This window comes from Calliopsis andreniformis, chromosome 4, assembly GCF_051401765.1.
Source record: "Calliopsis andreniformis isolate RMS-2024a chromosome 4, iyCalAndr_principal, whole genome shotgun sequence".
In the NCBI taxonomy this organism is placed as follows: Eukaryota; Metazoa; Arthropoda; class Insecta; order Hymenoptera; family Andrenidae; genus Calliopsis; species Calliopsis andreniformis.
This window is the reverse complement of record NC_135065.1, coordinates 3,478,569-3,503,672: the sequence shown is the minus strand read 5'-3', so window position 1 is coordinate 3,503,672 and position 25,104 is coordinate 3,478,569.

Sequence of the window (25,104 nt, the reverse complement as noted above, 5' to 3'; positions counted from 1 at the left end):
GCAAGAGAACGCAGTGAATGGCCATCGTCGCTTGTACGAGGCACAGTAACAGTTCCCAGCGTAATGCGCATCGTGTATCAGGATCAGGCTGTCCATAACGCGCACAGGATATCCGGCCGTATCAAAGCTGTGTATCTGAATGAAGGATCGACCAGGATCAAGGGGATCGAAATGCCGAATCAGAGCTGCGATCTCTCTCGGCGTATTATTCCCTAGCGGTGCCACCGAAATGCACAACCTGTGAAATATCATCAAATTGAAAATTCCTTTATTTGAATCCATTACTATTTGCGCCCGTCAGGTTTCAATATTTCTACGACTCTCTGTCGCTATCATAACCAAGGAAACAGTAACAATGTAGTGTTGTGTGCCGAATAGTTGAACTGGAAGGATTTCGTTTCGGGAGGGTTCTCGTTTAGCTGTGAACTGGGGCAGATTGATTAGATTTCGCTTGAAGCATTTATTGCATTCTTTGTAAATACTGCAGTTCGGCTGGTTCAAGTTGTTTTAACGCTTAGCTGGTGTGATAGGGTTACAGCATTTTCAGTAGTTCAATTTTTAGTATTTGTTACGAAATCTGTTCGTGAATAACTTGGAGTAATTAATAATTGAAAAAGTCAGAAACACTTTTGTGCTGTGTACTATATTAAACATGTACTGTACTGCATCAGGTGTTTCGTAACTTGTGGGACCCACTTCGGGAGTTGATTGTAGACCTAAAAACAATGAAAAGAGATATAATGAATTTTATACACAGAGCAAACTCTCTGTTCGGCCTCTCTGTCCATAGAGCGCAATAGTTCGCAAGCCAGATTTTTAATTGGACCTTTTCTTCTTGATGGGAAACTAACATGCACAAAGTATGTTGCTTAATTTGAAATATTAGAGTAAGTTCTAGTAGATATTGGACTTCGTTTGTGGTTTATACATGATGGAGCTCAACACAATTTAGCTGAGTAACTAGGCAATTTTTAAATTAACATTTTGCAAGTAAATGGATTGGTCATAGATGTCCTATTGCATGGCCTGCTCGTCCTCTGGATTTGAATTCATTAAATTTTCTTTTGTGAGGATATTTAAAGTCTATTGTATACGTAACATTGATTAAAAATGGTGAAATACTACGAAGTAGGATACAGCAAGGCTTCAAACAAATTCGAGGAACACCAGGAATGATAGAGAGAGTAACTAGATCGATGACAAGATGAATGTAGGCTTGCCTTCAAATGCAAGATGGTCATTTTGAGCATGTTCTGTAAAGGTAATTAAAACAGAAAATTCAGAGAGATATTGAGAAACATCGTGAATTTGTAAAAATTTCTTTCACCTCAAATTGTTTAACTGAATACTGCCCACATTCATTACAGGAACTTATATCTACATATGCCTCCATTATTTTGAAAAGTATTAATTAGCATCTACTGTACCAAATACACTATAAAAGATGCAATATAAAATATGCAAAAGTCCCCTCATTCTCACAATTTTCATTCACAATGAAATTGTTAGATCATTTTTGTAATAAGATTACGGTGATATCGCGATATCGTTTCAGTTATAATATTGACATTACCCAAGCTGAGGGTTAACACCAGAAATTCCATGGAAACTTGAAGAAATCAATCTGTTTAAAGTTCTAGAACGAAAGATCCCTTTAAATCCCTTTAAAGCTCCACTATCTATACTACAGGCTTGGATTGACAGATTGTTGGGCAGCTAATTCATACTTTCGAATGTCTGTTTAACTTTAGCCTTGCAATCAGTGAAATAATCCAAAATGAAGTCGTTAATACGAAAGATTAGCTCCACGCGACGAATCGGCTTCACTTTATTGCTAACTTTTTAATGCAGATTCGATTCAATACGGACTGATTAACTCCCAATAATTTCGCACGGTGCCATGCATAGCTATTGATATAGGATTAAATGAGATACTTTAACGATATACCCATACAGAAATGGTTTAATGTTTCATCAGCAGACGATCCATTATGTCGGATTATGTAATAACACTTAAATATGTGCATTTTGTGTATTTCAGCATTTTAGCGTTATCCGTTAAATAGATTTTTAGGTGTGTGGCCAGTTTCTGTCATTTTATTTATACATATATCAATTCGTATTAAGTAGGAAAGCTTGCAACTGATACTGGTTTATTTTACACATTTAGGTGTAATGTTTTTTATGAAACGTTATTCCACTACGACATTTTATGGAATGAAGGTATTTTCACATTTCATAAATATCCAATAAGGAAGGACATTTGTTACAATGTAGATAATTTCTTTAGATGGTACTGTAACGATTTACACCAGTGCTCATAATGATTCACATGAAAATAGCAATTGCATAGAATATATTAATATTTAATAAATTAATTAATTTCTGTTTAAACATCAAACAACAAGATTGATATGCAGCTTAGGGATAGCTAATGATGACATAGTTTCGTTAATTGAAATGTGTCATAGTAAATTTCGAAACTTTCCAAAATAAAACACTTGAATATATTGTAAAGTAAACAGAATTAAACATGAATAATACAACTCTCAACGTTTTAAATAATACCACGTTATAACAATTTTAGTAACAAAAGTAGTTCTATAAAACCAAGAAACAGAATCATTTGTTAACCAAAAACATATCATGCAATTAGCATAGGAACATCTTTCCAACTTATGTACCTCCTAGATGCCAGCCCAAAGACACTTCCCTCCTCTCGCGAAATATCCCCAACTACGAGGCGTAAAAAATGAACTGCTATTTGAAACTTTGTTAAACGATAGAACAGAAGGGAACAAAGCACAATGTTAGACCTCTGTACACGCGCAATTAAATTCCCCTTAGCTTTAATCGCAACTGTTAATCCGAGTCTCCAGTAACGTTTGTTCCTCGGTCGGTTAGCAAGTTGAACAAACTCAACCAGATTCCAATCTTTCAATTAACGAAATGAAATACGACAAGAAAAATTCATATTTACACGATGCATCTCGAGGTCATATTTTTTCTGTTACACGAAGGTCGTCGATGCCATGAATATTCACTTATAAGAAGCAGGGTTAGGTAAATACAAAGCGGAATGGAGCGTGCGTCCCGCTATTAATTCCGACGCCCCTAAGACAGACTTGCTCCCTTTCTACCTAGCTCTCGGGCTAGAATAATTGTTAGTAGTAACGATATATCTCGGCTTCAGGTATGTGAGAATAACAGCGTCTACGTGCACCTAGCTGGGGGATGCTTAATTAAACGTTCGTGTTAATTGCTTGGACTTCGCGTCAACCTCTCGACCTGGACTATTCCGACAAACACTGTACGAAGAACTTCCGCTTTTCATCGGCTCGAAATGGAACAACGGACGTAAAATCGTCCAGCGTTTCATCCCACGCCTAGCCCGACCCTTATTACTCTTTCCAAAGTCGAACGTTTTATTGTCGTGTCGGTTATAACCTGCTCCTATCAGACGTTGGAATTAACGTTGGCATTTAGTGACCACATTGAATTCTGTGATGAGAAGTTGGTGCTTGGCTCTTATGTTTCAGTTTATGCGGCGGTACATTTAAATTGAAAGAAAACTTCGATGTTATGCTGGTATTATATTCGTAGGATCGGGGGCCAGTGGGGTTAGCGTTTGCGCGCATGTGTGTCGGAGAAGAACAGGAAGCTTGAAGTTGAAGATGTTCTAGAAAAGAAAATGCTAAACGATATAGAGAGTGGTCGTAGGGAAGATGAAACCGAAGACGTTAAATTTATGGTCTTGCTAGTGCTACAAGTAATATTGGAAGTGTGTACAGTATGGTTCTATTCGTCAGAATGAGAAGTCTGAAAGATAGGGTATAAGCTGATATAGCTGTGTTGTGTAAAAATAGAAACCTATTCTACAGATGTTATAGGATTATAAAATGGGTTTATAAAATATTGATTTTTAAAGTAAAATAAAATTTTATTCGGGTCAGGTTAGTCAAGATTTATTTACAAACAAAAAATTGTAATTTAATCATTACAATTTGCGAAAGGCAAATCTATACATTTTCTTCTCCATTGAATATTGTTGGTTGAAAAAGGTAAATTTTTAAATAATAATCTGCGATTTATTTTTACAACAATGCAGCACGTAATCGACAAATTATGTTAAAATTGTTTTAACAAAACAATTCTTATACATACCTGACAAATAAATTCATAATTAAGTGTCTAAAAATTATAATTTTATATAATTGAAATTTGATACTGTTTTGTTTAATATTGAGTAACAATACGAATATAATAACTTGAACTCGTCCATAGTTAATTCTTGTTTACAAAACAAAATTTGGTAGGTAATAACATAATAAACATTCACTATTTTGCTATGATGTGCAATAATTAAGAGAATTGTATAAGATAATGCAATTAGTCAAAGAATGTAATCAACACCAATTTATATCAATTAATTTTAAAAGCCTCCATACATGCATAGTTGCTTTTAGAATGGAATTCATACAGAAAAACCAGTAACACTTGATAAAGATCTATCAGGAGCGTCAGTTGAATAGACTTTTATTGTAACTATTGAAAAATGGCTTCGGAAACTACGATCAATCTATTCTTGCAATCCATTGGCATTCAAAAGCGTTGGAAAAATGGCCAAATACAGACAATGGAGAGTGAACGTTATCAGAAGTTATTCTTGAATGAAAGACATTTTGCTCGAAAAATAATTTGCTTTGTATTCTTTGCCCCAAAAACTACAGTATTTCATGACGAAATAATGATGAATTATGGAACAATTTGTTATTAAGTTAGTCTATGGATGTACAGAGTAAATATTTTATTTTAGTGTTATTAAGCACGAAGCTGTTTAATTGTTAACACCCTGTAAATTATTGGTCATATTCCACTAAAAGAACTATCATATTTATATTTACCTATCCAATCTAATAAATTCTACGAACCAATAAAAAGTCATTAAAGAATGTTATACTTAATAAACTTTCATCATAAGTATGTTCTTTGTAAAAAATATTTTCATTCTCGTATTTTATTGTACAAAAATTCTAATTAGCTTCATAAGAAATAAATATTCCACTACAACAATGCAAAAACGTGGAATCTGCTCAGTGATTACAAATGTTAGCCCATTAATATTCACACACACTAAGCCTACTTTTTGAAATTTGTTTCACAGTTTTCTGAAGAATATTCGCCATAATAAAAATTCTATCTTATTTGGATTTGCATTGACTGAATTTCATTTGCAGGTCATTGTACTCCTAGTAGACGTCATTACAAAATATTATCTCATTAAAAATCAGGGAAAATATTTTGAATGAGAGTTAGATCAAACGTAGAATAAACTAAAAAGTGGTACATTCCTCATATTCTTTTTTATAAAGCTCAAACATTGCGCTTCGATTAAGTACACGCAAGCAAGTTTACACGCAACCTCAGTTAACGACAGATAGTCGATGACTTTTTCCGAATTTCTGGCAGTTTGAAAGCCATCACTCATCATCAGTATCAAGTTTCCAAAAATTAGCGTGATTCCTCGTTTCAACAGTTAACGCGTGGAAATTCTAGCTGGTATACTCTAGGGGTACCACCACGCTTCACCCGCTTATAAATTGCACGTATATCCTCGCGAGCATGTACCTATACACAGAGAAACATGTATAACCGGTGGCGAGACCAAAGTCCATGGCCAAACAGTTCGAGCGTTAGGTAGAACGATAATAAATTAAGCTCAGCCAGAACTCCGAATTGAATCAAACGCGGTAATCTCTAACGCAATTGATTCTGGCATGCAAACATCCCCCTGAACACGGGGTCGAAGGTTTGGAATGATTTTGGGGAACGCTTGATGGAAGTTAAGAGTGTGAAAGGAGGGAAGATAGAGGAGAAAGGGGAAGAATACATTGGTAGATGTCTGTCGTCGATAATGATTATAGTAATAGCTTCATCCCTTATTTATGCCTCTGCATTAGTACCATTATTAGGTATAAATATGTAGCATAGTGAGGCATTTTAGAAAATAGTACAAACAAATTTGACCATATCAGTTTAACGAAAGCGTTATTTAAAAACGAAAATATATTTTTATAATTTTTGGAAAGTAACAGTGAGTCAAGAACCACTTATATAAAGTTAAATCGAATAACTTTCTTACAATGTACTGTTTGGAGCTCAGAAGTTATCAGTGGATCTAATTAGGTCCACAGAAAAATACACAAGGATGGCACACACGCATTTCCCATATTGGCCGAATTGGTTACATTTGTTACTACTACTTGCAGCGAACTGAACACCCTTTTTGTCCCTGTGCCATTTCACTGACAATTTCTGAGCTCCTAACAGTACCCACAAATACGTAGTATTTGGAAGACATTTTAAGTTCAATTGCAAGAATAGGCAATCAAGAGCATAGGTTACCATTAAAAAATTTAAACGTGGCTCTCATGGGGCTCTTCAAAATCTTCGCAAGGTTAAATAAGTATCAGCGTCTTATGTCTGATATTGACTCTCGAGACCCTGTAATTTTTATCTGAATCACGTTTTCGTATTATCTATACTCTTCAAGATATTGACATGTTACCTATAGTAATGAAAATATAGGTTTTATTTGAAATATTACACTAAGTAAATGATGGTTTCCATTGCTTGATTGTGATACACACAGAGTTTGACAATAGGTGACAGAAATTTTAAGGGACATATCTATATGACAAAATGGGGTAAAAGTCCAGAATAACAAAATTGGGTATGTGTCTTCGTTTCAGAGTTGTTAATTTTGGTAGAAACGTCGAAAATTCGCATAAGCTGTGTCTGACTTATCAGGATATACTCTACTGCCGACATACATTGGTTAGGTCAGACACAACAGAATCAGTAGAATAAGTCCTACGCCTGACACATTTCACGTGTATTTTAGGTGTTGTTTTAAGAATTAATAACTTGAAAACAAAATCTGAAATGCAATTCCATTTTATCTTAGCACGTAAAATCATTTTAAATCATCCCTTAAAACTTTGTACACCTGTCGTCGAATACCTTGTATATATTTAAAAAAACAGACATTATACGTATTCTAAATTTGCCCGATACAAATATCAATTCATATAATTCACATTTATTATTTCTGTGTTTTTTAATTAAATGTTATTATGTAAGTTCTTTTCTTCAGTATTCTATACGTATATAAATGCATCGAAAGTGATTATCTACTAAAACAAATAGTAAAAACATGTTCTAATGTTAAATTTTCCACTTGTTACATTCGTCGAACACTTTTATTCTAAAGAAGCAATGTGTGCAGTGTACTATCGTTCTGAGAATCAAAAAACATTTTCTTTTATTTTGTAAAATTTGAAGACTATGTTGTGATTAGAAACAGGATCAGTGACGACAATGTAACGTTACACCTACATGTTTGTTTTTTCTATAACGTTCGTATACAGAGTGTTCCATAAATGTTAGAAATTGTAGAAGCTGATTCTACATCTCAAAAGAAGACAAAGATCAAAATTGACAAAACTGTGCTTAGGATTTCGTTTCAGAGTAAGAACTGTATTTGATTTGAGACTTACTCTACCGTAGGCACGTATTAGTTAACTCATATACTGTATAATATTACAATAGGTATATTCATACAAAAATTCTAATTGAATGTACTACAGCTTTTTTTAGTTATACTATACCTGCATCTCTGGAAGTATTCAACAATTAAAACGATTAAAATTTCAAATGGATTAAAAACGAATGGATATAGGTAATGCAAAGATATAACAACATAAGTTTCTAATGAAGCTATTATCGACTCAAGCCATCACCTGTCGACAGACAATGAAAAAAGAGAGCGCTTTATAAAACATTGTGTTCAACGAAGAACAGTTCTAAACGAAAGGCAGAAGCACGATTTGCAAATTGAGTTTAATGTCTCAAACGGGAATTCATTAAACGCGTCCACTTTTCAGGACATGGGCGCGAGTACAATGCAATAATTAACAGATATTTGATTAACGAGAGTTCTCATTAAGCGACTCGTTACTATTTATACCTAGAATCTTGCACACGGTGCTGGATCAGTCGTCTCGTTTAAATATCGGACGGGTTGTACACTGATTCCGAGAAACGAGCACGATTTGCTAGTACCTGCTAAATTTACTAAGCAATGGCCTGGATAATCCGTCGCGTTTACTACTGTAGCTACCACCACGTACTATGTTGCCTCTGTGCCAACAGTATCATTCCTCTTGCACATTATAAGTGGTTTACGAAGCCGCATGATGCAGTCGTACACCATTTATAGTATTATTTGCACGCTATGGATGCGATACAGAAAACATGGATTACCATTAATGCGGCGCTTGTTTAGGAACACTTTATGCAGAATTCAGTTTGATTGCGTGCTAATGAGGAGGTAGGCACGTTAAGAGTAACTCGTGCGAAGATATCTTCAAACGCAAACATCGTTTCAAGTAGAAACAGTCAAGCTAAGAAACAAAATGAGGGGTTAGACACGCTGCAGGCGAGTGTTTTTCTGCCGCCATGGCGATTTACCGCAGCGCGTTGCAGCAACAAGGGTAATTGCCCACTTTCGAATGTGGAAAGCAACGAAAGACATATGAACGTGGCAACTTGGCGGTACATTTGTGTAGTTTCAAAAGAACGCAGCTCCTGTTTCGACATTTTGCTTGAATTTTCAATAAGCGTGCCGCCAAGTTGACGCGTTCAGGTCTTTCCTTGTTTCCCTCAGTTGAAAATTGGGAATTGCTCTTGTCACTACAACGTGCAGCGTCAAAAAAGTGCTCGTCTGCAGCGGGCCTGACAGATCCAATTGCCAATTACTAATATCTACCGAAATACTATCACTTGACACTGTTACCTTTAAAGTAATGGATAGACTTTGTGAAAATGGACATAAAAAATTTAGCACGCAACTAAAAGTACAAGTTATTGTATGAGATAGAAGAAGCATCACTTTCTTCATTAATTTTTATGTTTCGATTCGTAGTTAACCCAGAGACCTTTTGAATAATTCCATGTGGTGTTTTAACTACTAATATTTCTTAAAGGACCACTCTGCAATGAAAGGGATACAGTCCCATAATAACAATATGTTTATTTAATTTGAATAACTATTATAAAAGAGATATTATCTAAAAAAGTACTATAAAATCTAGGACTATCTACCAAGATATCTGTTTTGACCAAGAGATCTAATCTTTGATCTTCCTGACGTCATATAAAAATCCTTACAGAGGATGGAAGCAAAGCTTTCGAATAAGAGCGTACTAACTATCGTAATTCAAAGCTGTTTTATTTAATACTTGAGTGATCACAATTGGATGACAATATTAACTCCCAAAATAATAGTTTTACAATAATAAACTTGTAAATAAAACCAAGGATTTGAGAAGTGCCATTTTTTAAACGAACATATTAAATACAGTAGAACGTCGAATGGCCGAATGTCGATTATCGGAATTTCAGTTATTCAAATGATCGATTATTCGAACATAGGATGTATGTATTTAAACTATGTATTTTGGAACAATATTTGAAAGCGATTAGTTTACTTTTCTAATGCATTTTACTTATTAAATACGTATTCTGATTAAATATGAAAGTTTAATTTCTGGTTGTTCTATGACGCATAGATAAATTAGGTACTCTTTGTTCGATTATATAAAATGAATGGATTTATCTCACAATTGCTTCAGACAATCAATGTTATACTGTAATAATAAGTAAGAGGGAAAACAAATGGTTTTGGTGGGCCAATAAAGAGCTATCTAATTATGTCAGAATCAGTCGTTAAGGTGACAATGATTAGATATACACTAGTTATACATGGACAACCTCGAAAACAGTGAGCAATGTATTGCATAAATAATTGTATTCAACTTAATTCTAAATCAGTACCATGTTCTACTACTTGATAATATTTTGCCTGTCCTGTATACTATTATTACAGCACCAACATTAAAAATCTTTTATTGACATGTTTGAAACTTTTTATCTGTATTGTAATAGCTGTTTAGTTCACTATTTTATTGCTCAATTGAAAGTAAAGTATACATAGAACTAACTTTTCCACTATAAACGAGAACAATGGGGTTAAGCTGCTCATTGAATTTAAAAATAGGTACTATAAACACTGCTCGTGTAACATATCCATGTGTAAATTTTCCATGTGTGTCTCCGTCAGAATTTTGCTCGTGAAGCTTGATTTCTGGTTTCAATTATTTTCGAGTGCAAAACTGGAAACCGAAAAAAAAAATATATTCCCAAAGGGGAACACATCGCTGAACCTGATTCTCTGTTCTTGTTTCAATTAGGAAAATAAATAACGCCGAATGCAATGATAAATTGTGCTCTGTTTTAATTGGCTAACTGGAACATGTTATTTGTATCATTGGACGTCATGCATTATTATTGAGTATTATTGAACAGACACAGCCTTTGACAGAAACATGTTGATTGGGGATTCTTTATGGAAAAGGAAACCTTTTTCGATTCGACAGAGTTGAATAATAAAGGATTTCAATGATACTTATTAGAAACATAGAAATTCTATAGCTTTCAAGTCAGTCTTTATAACTCAATATTATATTCTACTTTTTGTAAGTGCATTTAGTAAGTGCTTTAGTACTGTCTTATGGACTTGTGTCTTTTTGAACCCCTATTTTTACTTGAAAAAAATTCTTTCAATGCCCTTTTTTATTTCTGAAAATATAGATTCTATATTTTAGGTGCCAATTAAGACCTTAACTCAAATTTTTTGAAAATTTAACTTTCATGACAGGTCATTTTGCTTTACACATATCATACATGTGATGCAATATTGATAAGAGGAAAAGTTTCAATATACGTATATCAAACAAATAACGTTATATAAAATTTATTAATAGATATAAAATGTAATTGTTACGTAAAGGTACTTGTATAACTTTTCCCTCGTTATCTTGCGCAGATTTCAAAATTAATGCTATTTTAATTGTGTTATTAAGTAACCCTCAATGTTAAGTACTTATTTTAACTATATTACTTACACCTACCAGAAATAGTTAATTTATTTGTGATTACAATACTGTGATATTTTCTAGTACATAATTTTTTAATGAATTCATGACCTGGTTCTTATACACATACAATTACACGTATCTAGTACTAAAGAAGACAAACTATATATGTATAAAAATAAGATATTTCAACTAGGATTTCATTTTCTTATAAATAAGTATTATACTGCATGATATCATTGATTTAAGCTAAAATAGTGACACTTCAATAGTTACTCGACTGGAACATCATAGTTCAGAGTATGATGTTTCTCCCTATTTTTTGTTGATAACACTTACCCTGTAGAAATACAGAACAATGTCTGTTGCAGTAATTAGGTTTTAACACAGCATGTGTAATGGCCTACATACAGGAGTGCTACTTTGGTATACTAAGGAGGCTTGGAACAAGAAAACCGTATGAAAAATAATACAAAGAAATCTTAAATGTCCAATTTTTGCATAAAAGTTGATCTTTTTTAATCATAATTATTTTCAGAATATACAGGGTTAGGTTACAAGTTGTTAAAAATTAAAGGGATGATTCTACATATTAAAATAAAATGAAAATTAAGAATCTTGAAATTCTGCTTGAATCTTGCTGATTAATTGTACATTCAGGTATATTGTTACATAAATGATCTTGTGTTTCCTTAAATTATTCAAACAGATTCTTAAATACACTATTTATCCATTAAACTAATACAAATCTCAATATACAGTTTGAATTCGAGTTTTTTCTCAAAAACAGCTACAAACAAAGGCAAATATTTTCCGTCTTCAGGTTTAAGAATTTTCCATATGATTGACACACTAATTCTATCATTGTTTCTCGGGAATATATTTTTTTATTTTTGCTTACAGGATATACGCGTAAGTTAAAAGAAATATATTTAATCTCGTCTGTATGAAACAAATAATATTGATATAATAAATTAAGATTTTATTAAACAGTAAAATATTGAAAAAATTGTTTTTATGTAACAGTTATTTGTAGAACTCGTTATCAATCAGTTCTTCACCAATTAACAGTACTCGTCAGTAGACATATAGTCAACATTACATAAAATATTAACATTTAACTTTCAGATGGTCAGGGTAGTCTATATATAGACCAACAGTAAACTTGGAAACTGTATGAAGATGTAGGTACACATGGTCATAAACTTCACCTGAAGAAAATATTTTATTTCAATGAAAAATGCAGTCCCTCTAAAGATCAAAGCTACTCTATTCCCATTACCTTCTTAAGACCTTTAAAAGTTAGGGATCTTTTAACACTAGAACTACCATCGTTAATCTATGGCTATTTTTAACGATGTGCCACAACTACAAATGTCTGGAAACGTATGTAATTTACAGAAATAACATATACTCATATCTTCTTGTATTCTTCAGTATTAAGTGAGAAAGAAATAATGTTTGTGAAGAACAAACTGTATATAAGGAATAATCATACCTGTTCCAGTGTTAAATATTCAAAATTCAAATCGAAAATCTTCATACTTTCAAAAATGATCTCTTACAAGGGGTATTAGTATATTGGACTTCACAAGTTCTAGAAACTGGTAAGGACTCATTAAAAAAAGTGTGCTACACTAGGCGAGCTCTTGCTGTAAGAAAATTGGAAGGTAAATCTTCTGCTTCAAATAATCATGAGAACACATAAACATATCCAGAAGTACAAGGGAAGATTTAAGCTTCGCGGGGGATTTCTCTAGGAAGCACGGTTCGGGAGTTATAAATGCATTCTGTTCTAATACCGACAGCCGAGGATTACTCCGCTGCTTTTGGTTCTCCGTCGCCTCCTGCTATTCCTCTGTCTCTGTTTTTAAGTAAAACTTTACTTTGAACGCGTTCCTAGTTACGAAGCCTACTGAACACGAACATCCCCATATTCCACTTTATCTGTACACATATATGTAGGAGTGGTAGGAGTTTGTACGTCGTCGCTGATAGTCGATCACTTTTGTTACGATAATGTAGGAGTACCTGGAAAAATAAGTCTTTTTGTTTTATTTATGACAAATAAGAAAATGCAACATTTTTTTTTAACGTGTCTACTTGAAGTTGGAAATATTTTACTTCATTAATGTACGTATGATATAATGTATGGAAAATTCTGATGCATGGAAACTCGTCTAAAATACAGATTTGATGTGAAATATTTGTGTTAATTAAATAATCTGACTTTTTTACTCGTAGAGGAAGTATTGAAATATTGTAAGGCAGTCTGCTCAAATTAAATGATTCTTCATTTAGATCTAGATTCTTTTGACATCTTTGTTAAAATCACATATTATATGAATAGTCCATTTCTCTTCACCATGTTAGCCATTCATTTGGAGTGAAATGAACTTCTAGTTACAAATGCTGCCTTTTGATGCAATTATTAATAAGCTTTCTGTGAGCAATAGCTTATGAACTGTAGAATTATATCTATTATTTAATTCCAGTCAGTACTCACGAACATCGGTATGAATCACGAAATACAAATCTTGCCAGTTTAGCTCAGTTCAACCAGTGTATATGCGTACCTAAGATAAAATTGAGGACTTATCTTTCAGTTGAATTAATATTTCCCTTTCAAAGTAAGATTTTTTAATTTATGAAATCTCAACCTGTGCATTTAATCCATCTCTTATTACACAATACACCTACAATGTCCTAGTGCGAATTCCACTTGTCAATTTTGTACAAATGGTGACAGTTTTTTCAGACATAACTTTACTAGCTTATTCCACGAGCCAAATAAAAAAAATATTATATAAATATAGGTTCTTAAATGTTCTATTAAGGAATTATAATAAAAATACAAAGTAACAATAAACTGCTTTCTTGGTGGATTCACATTATAATTTCATTTCTAAATATGCAGTATCAGTACGTTAATAGTTAACTGACCATTATCCAACAATGATGAATAGGTTGAGAAGAATCAATTCCTTGTGTGAAAAAAAAGTTTACTGAAAGAATTCGCGATGTATTTGCTGCAATTAAGAAAAATGAAGAAGAAATTAAAAATGCAGTAAATTCTATTTTTTGAGATGCCACTTCTATATTTGTAATAACAGATAACATATTAAAAGGAAATTATGATGCAAATCCATTGATACAGCAGTCCATTGCTATTTCATATTTTTAATATAACTTCCTAATATAGTATTTAAGAATATAACTTCCTAATATAGTATTTTTTCTTCATTTAGCTCATAGAATATGCTGGCAAAGTTACGCCAGAAAAATCTGGGACACCCTGTACATTACAGAGTTTCGTTTTCATCACACTTCGTACTATCATGCAATCAAATCGAACTAACATATTATCAAATTGAAGATTTTTCAATCGTTTCGAAAAAGATTCAACCTATAGGATTCATCTTGCGATAAAACCCCAATTTCTTGAACTCCATCCCTAAAAAACTCTTCCTCTTCCAAACACTCCTAACTTCACCAGTTCCTCCAATCATGGCCAAAAATTGGCCTGCCCCATTGAAAGTCTGTAACCTCCACAAAATTATAAGATTTTTCGAACATAGAAACGCTGACATTGACGCGACGATACGGCCTTATACAACCGATATACATGCATAGAGTTGCCAGGAGAATTTCTAGAGCGTCAGAGACCTAAGCTCAGCCGCGTGTTTTGTTACTTACCGAAGATTACCGGCTTACAAGAAACCCAACGGCGGTGGGAGCAATCTACCACCCAACAACCCTCCGAGCAGCCCTCTGCACGCCCCATTCCACGTTCTCGACGGCGTTATCGCGGCCTCCTTCCGCCCCCCGCCATCCGCCGCCTGGCGTCCTTGCGAAACACCAGCCTGCAGAATGCAGGGGGGGCCCACGCCGTCAGCGTGAACCGGCTCAGCGGAGAGGGAGAGATAGAATAACGCCCCTAAGTGTACTTACTGCAAAGACCCGAAATTGGGGAACGATGTAAATCACTTACGAGATACACTTGCACCTCGCCGCCCGAGGAAAAGCAAGACGCGCCGCCATTTATCGTCACTACGATAATTCCCGTGGATTCACGCGCACGAGTTCCCCGTCCTGCGGGGGCACCAGGGAGAACAAACGCGACCGAGCCGTGCCGAAGCAGAGCACTGGAATTCTCGCTCCCTGGGGGTCGAGGGAGGGAGGCAAAAATGCGAGAGGCGAGAGTGACTTGTTGGGAGACCGCCTGAGGAGGTGTACGCGTGTAAAGATGCGTCTGCTTGCCTACCTTTCTTCATTTTCGTAATATGAGGGGCGAGTTATTAATCAGCTGTGGCGACCTATTTTCGAAGCACGCACCTATGCGTGTCGATAGAATCAAGGGATGACGTCGAACACAGAATAAGTGACGCTGTTAAAATGTTGAATTAAAAGAGACTTTGTTTTATAAAATGAACAATTTTATTATTAATATTTACTCATCACATAGACATATACTATGTGCATAATAAACGAAGAATTTAGGAAAAATCAAATATCTATGAAAGTTATAAATTCAAACTGCTGCTTCGATTTTTACTTTTGCGCGTTTTACGCTAATATTTAAGAACGATGTACATGTATAAATTGGTTATACAAACTGATAAGCAGTTCCAGTCAGTGCATACGGGGTGCATGAATCCATCTCAAATTATTTGTACTTTTTATTTGTTTGTTTTATTTCGTTTTTACATTCGAAGATTCTAAACGTATTGAAATTTACGAATATATTTTAGTTTTCGCTAAAATTACAATTTAAATAGCTGTTTGTCTACTTTCTTTTGTTTTCGTATCCTACCTTTCTCTTTTACTACATATATCCTATTCTGTCTCTTCTTTCTACAAAGAGTGTATCAAAAACTGTGTCTATGTATAAAATACAAACTAGCCATTTGTTTCAATGTTACTGTTTAATATAATCTTGCTTCGTACTATCGATTCATGAACTTCACTCTGTTTCAAATGATACATGTTTTATTCATATTGTTAGATAGAAAAGGTTAGTATGTTATTTTTGAGAATTCTACGATGTTTTGATGGCGTTATGATGACCGTCAGGTCAAAAAGTGTGGTTTCCAAAAAAAAACAGGCCGATAGTTTCAATTTTACATATCTGTGACATACGCGAGCCATTTATTCACATCGATTGGTTTCCACTTTTTTTGTAAACATATGGGTGACCAGTAACCACCGAGTATTAATAGAGTTTCTTCTCAATGAACTTTGCTATTAATTCACCACCACATCCACGCGCATGTCAAGCTTGTTAGAATTTTAATCTAGTTATTCCTCGCGAGCTTAATGAGCAATATTAACATTCTCGTTCCTGCACTTGTTAATGGAAGGGAGAGGGTTTCCATTATCCCTAATAATAACTTTCACTGTCATAAATTCAATCTAAGATTTTCGTACGTGGATACCATTTATAATCTATACTAATTCTTTTGATAAAGAAATTTGTGTACGTGCTTATAATAAGTAAACCATGTATTTTGATTTACAAATACTTGCTTTCTTTTCTGATCTAATAATTAGTCAAATTTCCATCTTTTACTGAATGCAGTTCTTCCAAGCAGTCTTTTGTAATGCTTTAAAAATTCATCTGTAAATTCGAAAAATATCTCTTTCGTTCAGAAGTTATATTGTACAGTAGTAATTTGCCCTATTATGTCACAAATCTCATTCACGTTTCTAAAATCACTTAAAAGACGACAAAATGCTACTTCAAATCACTGAAAATCATATCTACAGTGAAAAACTGTATACTATTTCAAGATTGAAAAACAAACGACCTGCCAAAGCAGAGTTAAATTACTAATAGAGAATTTCTGTTTTCCTTTAAAAGGCTCCCGTTTAATTCGTCCGATTTGGTCGTGGAAGAATTTAATGGCTCGCTTGTACGTCGCCTGTTTCACAGGGGCTTAAGAGAGAAATTTTTCCAGCGAGTTACCCGCGTCTAACTAATAAAAATTTTTTGCGTTCCAGTAATATCGCCGAGATACGCGTAGTGGAAACCGCGGGAAAGATCCATTTACGTTCGTTATAAAGTAAACTCGTTGAGAACGCGTCACGTTTTGTCGTTCGCCGCTCTAAATTTCCATAGTGTCAAACGATTTATGAAAACCCTGTTAAGCTCACAGTCGAGCCTGGCGAGAAGGGTGGAAGCGTAATGAAATAAAACGAAACGTAAAGTTTCCTCTTAGCGCGTTAATGTAACGTTTCTGCCTCCTCCGTATTTGTTTTTCATTCCCTCTATCTTTCCCTGTCCGCCCGTTGCCCTTTCGCTTCTTCACTCTCAGACCCATAGACGAAAATGGCTTAAGTTGATGCTTCGCGGTTTTATTGCCCTAAGCAGTAGCAACAGCTAAGGGAAACGTCGTGGAGCATTTCAAATTGCAAGAAAAGAAGAATAGCTTTCGCAGGGATGTTTACGACAAATTATCGCCAGCTTTTCTCACCTGCGAATGCTTCACAAGTAGACACTGTGGTAAAGTGTTTTGCATTTTGCAGAAAAAAGATTGAAGTTCAATATGTTCAATTAGTAATTGTTAAGACGATCATAATTGTGTGACATCTGGTAGACTAGGTTTACGATACGGAAGAATTGGGCTTGCTATTTTTGAGGAAATACACCGTCAGGTTATTGGTAATCATTTGTTAATTTGAATTAAGGAGTAAAGACCCTATACTGCGTTCACTGAGAGAACGCAGTCGTTTCACGCAGATGGCTTCCTTTGCCCCGACTGACTTTTCCACTGAGATTGGTGAAGGATTCAAGAGCCTAAAAGGACACGCCTTGCTTCTTTCTACTCTGTATACCTAGTGTCCAAATGAAACAAATGTTTCTATCTATTAAGAAACAATATTTATTGAGATATCAATGTATAAGAATCCACAGCTTATTTGATTATAAAGAAACAGCAACGATAGAACTGTTTCCTAGATTTCCTACAAAATGTTCGATGCGACCAGGTAGTTTATGACACGGGAAATCTAGGGTCGTTTATGGTATTGCAACGCAGTAAGAATTCTGACTAGTACCAGTACGTTTTCGGTCGACAGAGACGATATTCAAGAAGATTTTTATTTGCTAACAGAGTCGCATTAATACTTTCGGAGAAAACTAAAATCTAAAAGAATATCGTTTGCTTGCTCAAAATTTCTTTCACACCGTTTATGCGCTAACACTTGAAGAAGTGACTTTCTTTAGAAATGGTAGGACCTCCAAGGGCCCAACAAGGGGTTCATGGGTAGGGATGTGCTCGGGAGTGACAGAGCCAATAACTAATGAGCGTAGGCGTGAACTGCGGAAAGGGTACGAAAACTCGTCAACCGACAACTGCGTTCTCCCAGTGAACGAAGTATAGAAATCGCTTCATCGTTTTACGAGTCTGAAAAACACGTGTACTTTAGAGTCCCGAGTCTCTGCTCAATAGCAATTGACGTATCGTAAACATAAAACCCGAGCGTCTTTCGTTAGCGCGCTACCCTCGGGGTCCGTCACCCCTTGGGCCTTTCCGGGGTAATGTCACCCTACGGAGTCTAGCCACTACCCCCACGCGCTGTCGATGAAGGCTTCCCTCCCATGTCTGTGGTGAGAGTTTGGGGCATAACTTACCCCAGAGAAGCCTCCCTCTAAGGAGTTACGAGGATTCCTATTTGTAAATATTTTCTCCTCCCTCTAACTCAATTCTGTATAAAGTAAGATTCATCAAAATAAAGATTAGATACAACTTAGAGTTCATCGGTATCTCTGGTCCTTCGAGCTAAACCTTAGTCGGCACACCACGTGCAAAATTCAACAAAACCAGAAAGATCTATTGATCAACCGCTGGTCTAAACAGTAATGATGTACAGTGTGTGACATAATAAATGGGCAATACTTCAGAAGCTTGTTCTATACCTAGAAATAATGAAATAAGATCGTATAAACATATGTCTTATTTCATCTTGTTTAGGAGATATAGCAGGTTTCTTCGTATTTGCTTACCTTCACAAAAGATGCTCCAAATGAGTACCTTGCATTTCACAGGCATGTCTGGAAACGTCTTGCTATTGACGTGAGACATGATTACTCTTTCAACGCTCCTTGATGCTCCGCTTTGTTAAAGCCCTTGTTCAATTCTGTACCAAAGTGTTCCAGGACTGACAGTTACAGGTTTCATGTATCCCCACAAATTAAATTCGCTATATCTTACAAACAAGGTGAAATAAGACACATGTTTATATGAATTGTTTCATTGTTTTTAGGTGTTGAATTATTCAGGCTTAAAGTGTTGCCCTCTTGTTACGTTACACTCTGTATAATTAAAGAAAAATAGAGGAGGTATAGGAAGAATAGATAGAGAGAATGTTTGACAGCAGCTAGGTATCGGAAAGTTTAAAGGGTGATTCTACAGGCTAAGATAAGACGAAAATCAAGAATGATAATTAAGGCCTCGTTTTAGAGCTATTAATTGGTGAGAAAACACTTAAAATTTGCATAAAATATATCTGACGTGTGACATTAATATCAGAACGTTTCATTCTAAATCATTTGAATTTTTCTTATGCCATTTTTTCTTTCAAGTACTTTAAAAGCTAATAATTTATCTCCATCATGTGGAACAACTTGTGAAGTAAATTACTTTCCTTGTTTCTTTGACAACCAGAAAATAAACTGAAGTAAATTCCACTTCAGTAGGCATGCATAAGAACTTTACATCGACACTCAAACAAAAAATGTCTATTATACAGAAGAACAGCAGTGAACGACAACCTCTGTTGTAAAAGGGTGTTATAATCTTCAGAATGCTTCAATTCGACTAGATCAAATCCTTGAGACTTTATGTTTCAACCCTATATCATACTCCTACCCTCAAACAATCTCTACAGAACTAAGATTTTGTTAGGAACAAAAACCATTTTGTTGACTCTGAAGAATCGCCATATTCATATTGCACTTCGCAGAAATATGAATAGTAAGTACCTGGTTTGATAAGGAAAGGAAAAATACCTGAGAAATTTCAGAGGGATAATATCAACCGCGGGAACTCTGGAAGTTTCATCGAAATTTAAATTACCATCCAAGGAAAACGTCGTTATCGCGAAAACAACAGGTAGAAGAGAACTATACAGGCCTGACATTTAGGATCGAGTTGGTAATTCGGTGGTGGACTCCCGAACTCTGTCCTCTAACTTGCTTAGCAGTCACCAGTACTTATAGTTGAAACCAGAGCTCCATGAACAGTTCGGCGCAGAATAATAATGCGAGTATAATCGTATCACATGCTGTAACTTAACCATGAAACAATTCTCAATTTAATACTGTTCGTTATTTAAATTCCGTGCTCTGTTTATAAATGAGAGCCCTATAAAAAGGTGAAGTGACATCAGTAAATTTTTGAACAGTTCACCAATACATATAGTTCTTTAAGCTAGTTCTTTAATTCTAGTTCTTTAAGCTAGTAAAAGTGTATAATATCAGTAGTGATTTTATTCTTATTTATTACAATTACTTCATTTTATCTTTACTTATTTATTTATAATTACATGGTATTCTGCTTTTTAATTTTAGTACAAAGGTATGTAATGCTAACAATGTGTTCTGAAAAGGAATTAAAAATTTGTGATGCAAGTTATTAACCGCTCAAGCGTTATGATTCATTACTAAGGGTGTACTCCACAGGCAGTGGCACGAATTTATTGCTGCTAGTGTGTATACATATACATCGTAACGAGTAGACGAAAATAGCTTCTCCATACATCACAACTGTTGAGATACACAAGAATTTTCATAATCCGATTATATTCGTCATTCTCGCTATGAATTGACTTTGGTCATGACGTATATATACGACACAACTGTTTGAGGAGTTAATGAACTGCCACTGACTTGTAGATATCAAAGAATATGAAAATGAATAGTGAAGAATATAATTTCTATATGAAGAAATAGTAATGACTTAACTCTTTGAGGCACTCGATTTTAAAGATAATAAAAACCCAAGTTGCACCAGTGTCAACAACTTATTAATGCATTTTGACTTGCATCAATTTTTGTTTTCATATAGTATTGCCAACTAAATGAAAAACTTTAAATAAAATATTAAATATTAAACTGTATGAATATGAGTAACTTTAACTTTTCGAGGTGGATTAAAATATATCCCATCATGCATAAAAAGCTAAACGAAAGGTGGGGTAGTTTTTAACCCACCTAACCCTAAAGAGTTAAGATATCATTCTCAGTAATAATAAACACAATTTCTTGACAAATTTTAATAATTTAGCGATTGTGAAAAATCTGTTGACCAAAGCATTCTTTTGTCTTATACTTTACATCTATATCTATGAAAGTTTATACTGATACGTATATACCAAAATTAACACTATTTTTAATTAGTATTTTCTGTTGAGTCGTATACTTGTATTGTACATTAATTTAACTACGTATTTACAACCCCCTTTTTCTTTATCAGAATTCTAATATTCATATCAAAAACCCTTGTTTAACAGTATGACTACCTGATTTTTAAATTTAGGAGTAAGCTAGTTTCAATTCTAGAAGTAAGTGTTTGTAGTATCCAAATTGCTCTGCGAGAGTTTTATTGCTAATTTGTCATATTGTCAATCCAAGCTAATATTTTTGTCCCTTCTACACTGAAATTGTGTTATCCAATTTTCTTCTACAAATATTCGTCTCGTTGACCTGATAGCTCTATTTCCTCCTTGCTGTTTGCGCTCTTTATCTTTAAAACAAACATGAAGTGGAGCAAGGGACGAGTCTGTCCAAGGGTTCAGCAATACAGTGGCAATGTCTGGTATGTAATATAGGATTCAAGCTTCAATGTTACTGAGGATTCTAAACAGTTTGCGTAGACAATAGTTCTCACTTAAATATTCTTGATACATTAACAACCATATCAGTGCATGAAGTTACATCAAACTACTCACGATAATTGTAATTTTCATTTCAAGTCAATGATGTGTTAACGTTAAAATAATAATATCTTCATGAGATCACCTTACCAAAACATTTGATATCTTAAATGTCCATATATTGGAACATTTACCTTACCAAAACTCACAGCTCATTAGAAAAGACTCAGCTTGTCCCAAAATTCTCTCGCCCTTCCCCCAGAGCCTTTCCAAAGGCGGCAAAGTATTTCGTCGGCGAGTTCCATTCGAATCCCTAAAAGTTTCTCGAAGTCGAACGAGCAACGCGGGAAGATCAATCTGGCTCGCAGGGTCCGCCATTCTTCGATTCGCCCTCGCTGATCCGTCGAGAACTGGGAAAAGTCGTTCCTCGCGAAGGAAGAACTTAATCCAAATTGAAGAATAATATCGCCAGTTAATCCTGGCCCGAAGAGCGAGATTCGATGAAAGAAGGCCACGGTTACAACCGTGGGAATTCCGAACAGTTTTCGGATTTAAATATTTCGAAGGGCGAGCAGACGTTGAACGCAGGGGAACCAGCTCGTTCGAAATCATAATCAGTTTCTTTAGCCTGCTTCTTATTCTCTTTATAACGTTCTACCATTTTTCTTCCTCTTCCTCGTACACTGTACCCACCCTCGTTAAATCCGTCTTCAGCTATTTTACATCGCTGGGGCTTATGACTGGTTTTAGACCTTTGATGGAGGTACCTTTTGCATCGTATTATTTCCCTACAGGCGGTTTCTTGGTAAAGAAAAGAGTGCAATTTTCTTTCACTGTGATTCAAAGCAAAATAAGAGATTTCTGATGCGTGAACATGGCTAATTAAAATTACATTTTAATGTACTTAGCGACGTGACCTGGGGACATTGGGAAGAAGTGAGTTTACGCTGTGGATAAAGATTCGCTATTTTTTACATACTTGCTTCGTTGTTATCTCATTATCAGGTTGAACGTTTGTAAACAGGCATTCTTTAAAATTTAAATTAGGACTTCCCATGTGTTATTATTTTTCGATGGCGGTTAACATAGTCAGAAGTCGTAGGAATGGTCGAGTGTGATAGTGAACTTGTTCACAAGTTAGTTTTTATTTTATATCGAAGATAACTATAAAATTATAGATTTTGTTACTATATTTTATAAGATTGTCGTAGTAAAATATTCTTTTAATGGAAAATAAAAAAGTTTCACTTGTTTTCGCTTGGTATCGCCATCCTACTCGGAGCTTTCCTACGTACATAACTTATAGGCATATTATAAGAGAGTTAGGAAGGATTAACAGAGATAAATGGGACAGAACGAAATGTCCAACATATTTCTTGTACTAACAAAAAAGAATGAATGTTTGCACGCTAGTATCAGTATCAAAATACAGTTACATAATTATAAAAGTTCTTTAAACAAACTTTTTGTTTAAAAAAATGCGTGCCCAACAGGAAATGAAGATTTTACAGAAGTATCGAAATACTTGCTTTTTCCTACTAGTAGAGTAAACTGAAGACCTCGTTTAAAATATACAAAATTTAATGTAATTACAAAATCATTATTTGTGACATACAAAAACGAAGTAGACAGAATACTATTTTAAACTTCTTCAAAGACAAGGTATACAAAATTCTAAATAATTTTGAAATAATTTCTCTAAAAATGAATAAACAATTTTTTCATTTCTAACAAATAATTACACGCTTCTTTATTTACTTGATTCTGTATCTTTTGTCATTTAATGCCAAACATAAACTATTTACTTTATAAATACTCATACTTGGGTATACCAATTAAAACACTTTGCATAGTTTCATTCTAATTCGATCGAAGCTCATACTCGAAACAATACTTAAGAGCCAATATGCTCGAAAGAATAACTGCGAATTACCAATATCCTCACACGAAATTTGATGACAATAAAATCGACGGTCAGTTTGTTTGAAGAAGAATATATTAATCTCGACGAACACATTTGTATTCGAGCTTCTTTTTAATTGAAACGTTGACGGGATCTAGGCGCCTCGTTAACTGGATGAAAAACTTCTGGCGCCGTTCCCTCGTAAATCAATGATGCTAATGCCTGGATTAACGCAGACTCGACTTGTTAGGTGCTAGTACAACGGTTGTTGCACTGTATGCAATAGAGATGAAACGAACCGCTTACGTGGAACTTAGCCTCCACAATTTTCCATTTGCATGCATACGTGACGATCCACTTAGCACGTTCGTTTTTACTGTGAATCAATCTTTCATTAGCCTCAAGCGTGCAAGCAGACGTTTCTGGTGTATTTTTATGTTCGTTAATTTTTAGAACTTCGACTGTTAATTAATTGTAATTGACATGAAATATGTGTATACAAGTCTCTTCATTTTATTACCTATGTCTCTCAAAAATAAATCCAGCTGTCGAAGGATTATAAGTTTCTAGTGTTGTTTTCAAACAAAATAAACGTTACTTCATGATTTTCCGATATTTTCGCGAACAAAACGAGTCAGGAGAACCGACGCAGCATGTTCCAATTCATCGATTCGTGATTTGGTTTCGTGTAAAATTTGTAAAGTGATACTCAAAACACAGGGAATGGATACTTCATTTTTAAATGTAAGAGTAGTATTTTGTGCAATATCTTTGTGTTGGAACGATATTGGAATGCCCCATTTCATTGAAGTATGTAATCTGCGATGTTATGGTGTCTCAGTTAATAAATAAGTAATAATTGTTTGACTTCGAAAAAAAGAACGAAAAATATATACCGTGTTATACTAGATATTGTAAGTGCCCTTGAAATAATCTTGACCTTCAGCAATATCCACCTTGGCACTCTAACATTTCCTGTTAACCAATGCACTTTCGAAAACGTTCACTTTTAAGTCTGCGAATTTTGATAATTTTGAAATGAGAGCAAAAGGATCTGAGTTTATAATTCTATAATGAAGATTAAATAATTTTATAGACAGTATTCAAATATTTAACCACAATTATATTTCATTCAGTAGGATCACTATAAGGTTAACTGACCAAATATTGTATTCAAACATTAATTCTGCCAAATTAGGTAAACATATAATATAGTAAACCACAAATAATTAATTGAAGACCTCATTTAATGTAAATTAAACGTCTTATTTGTAGCAGTACCGTAACATATGTATGTACAATCGTACACACATTTAATACATACTATTC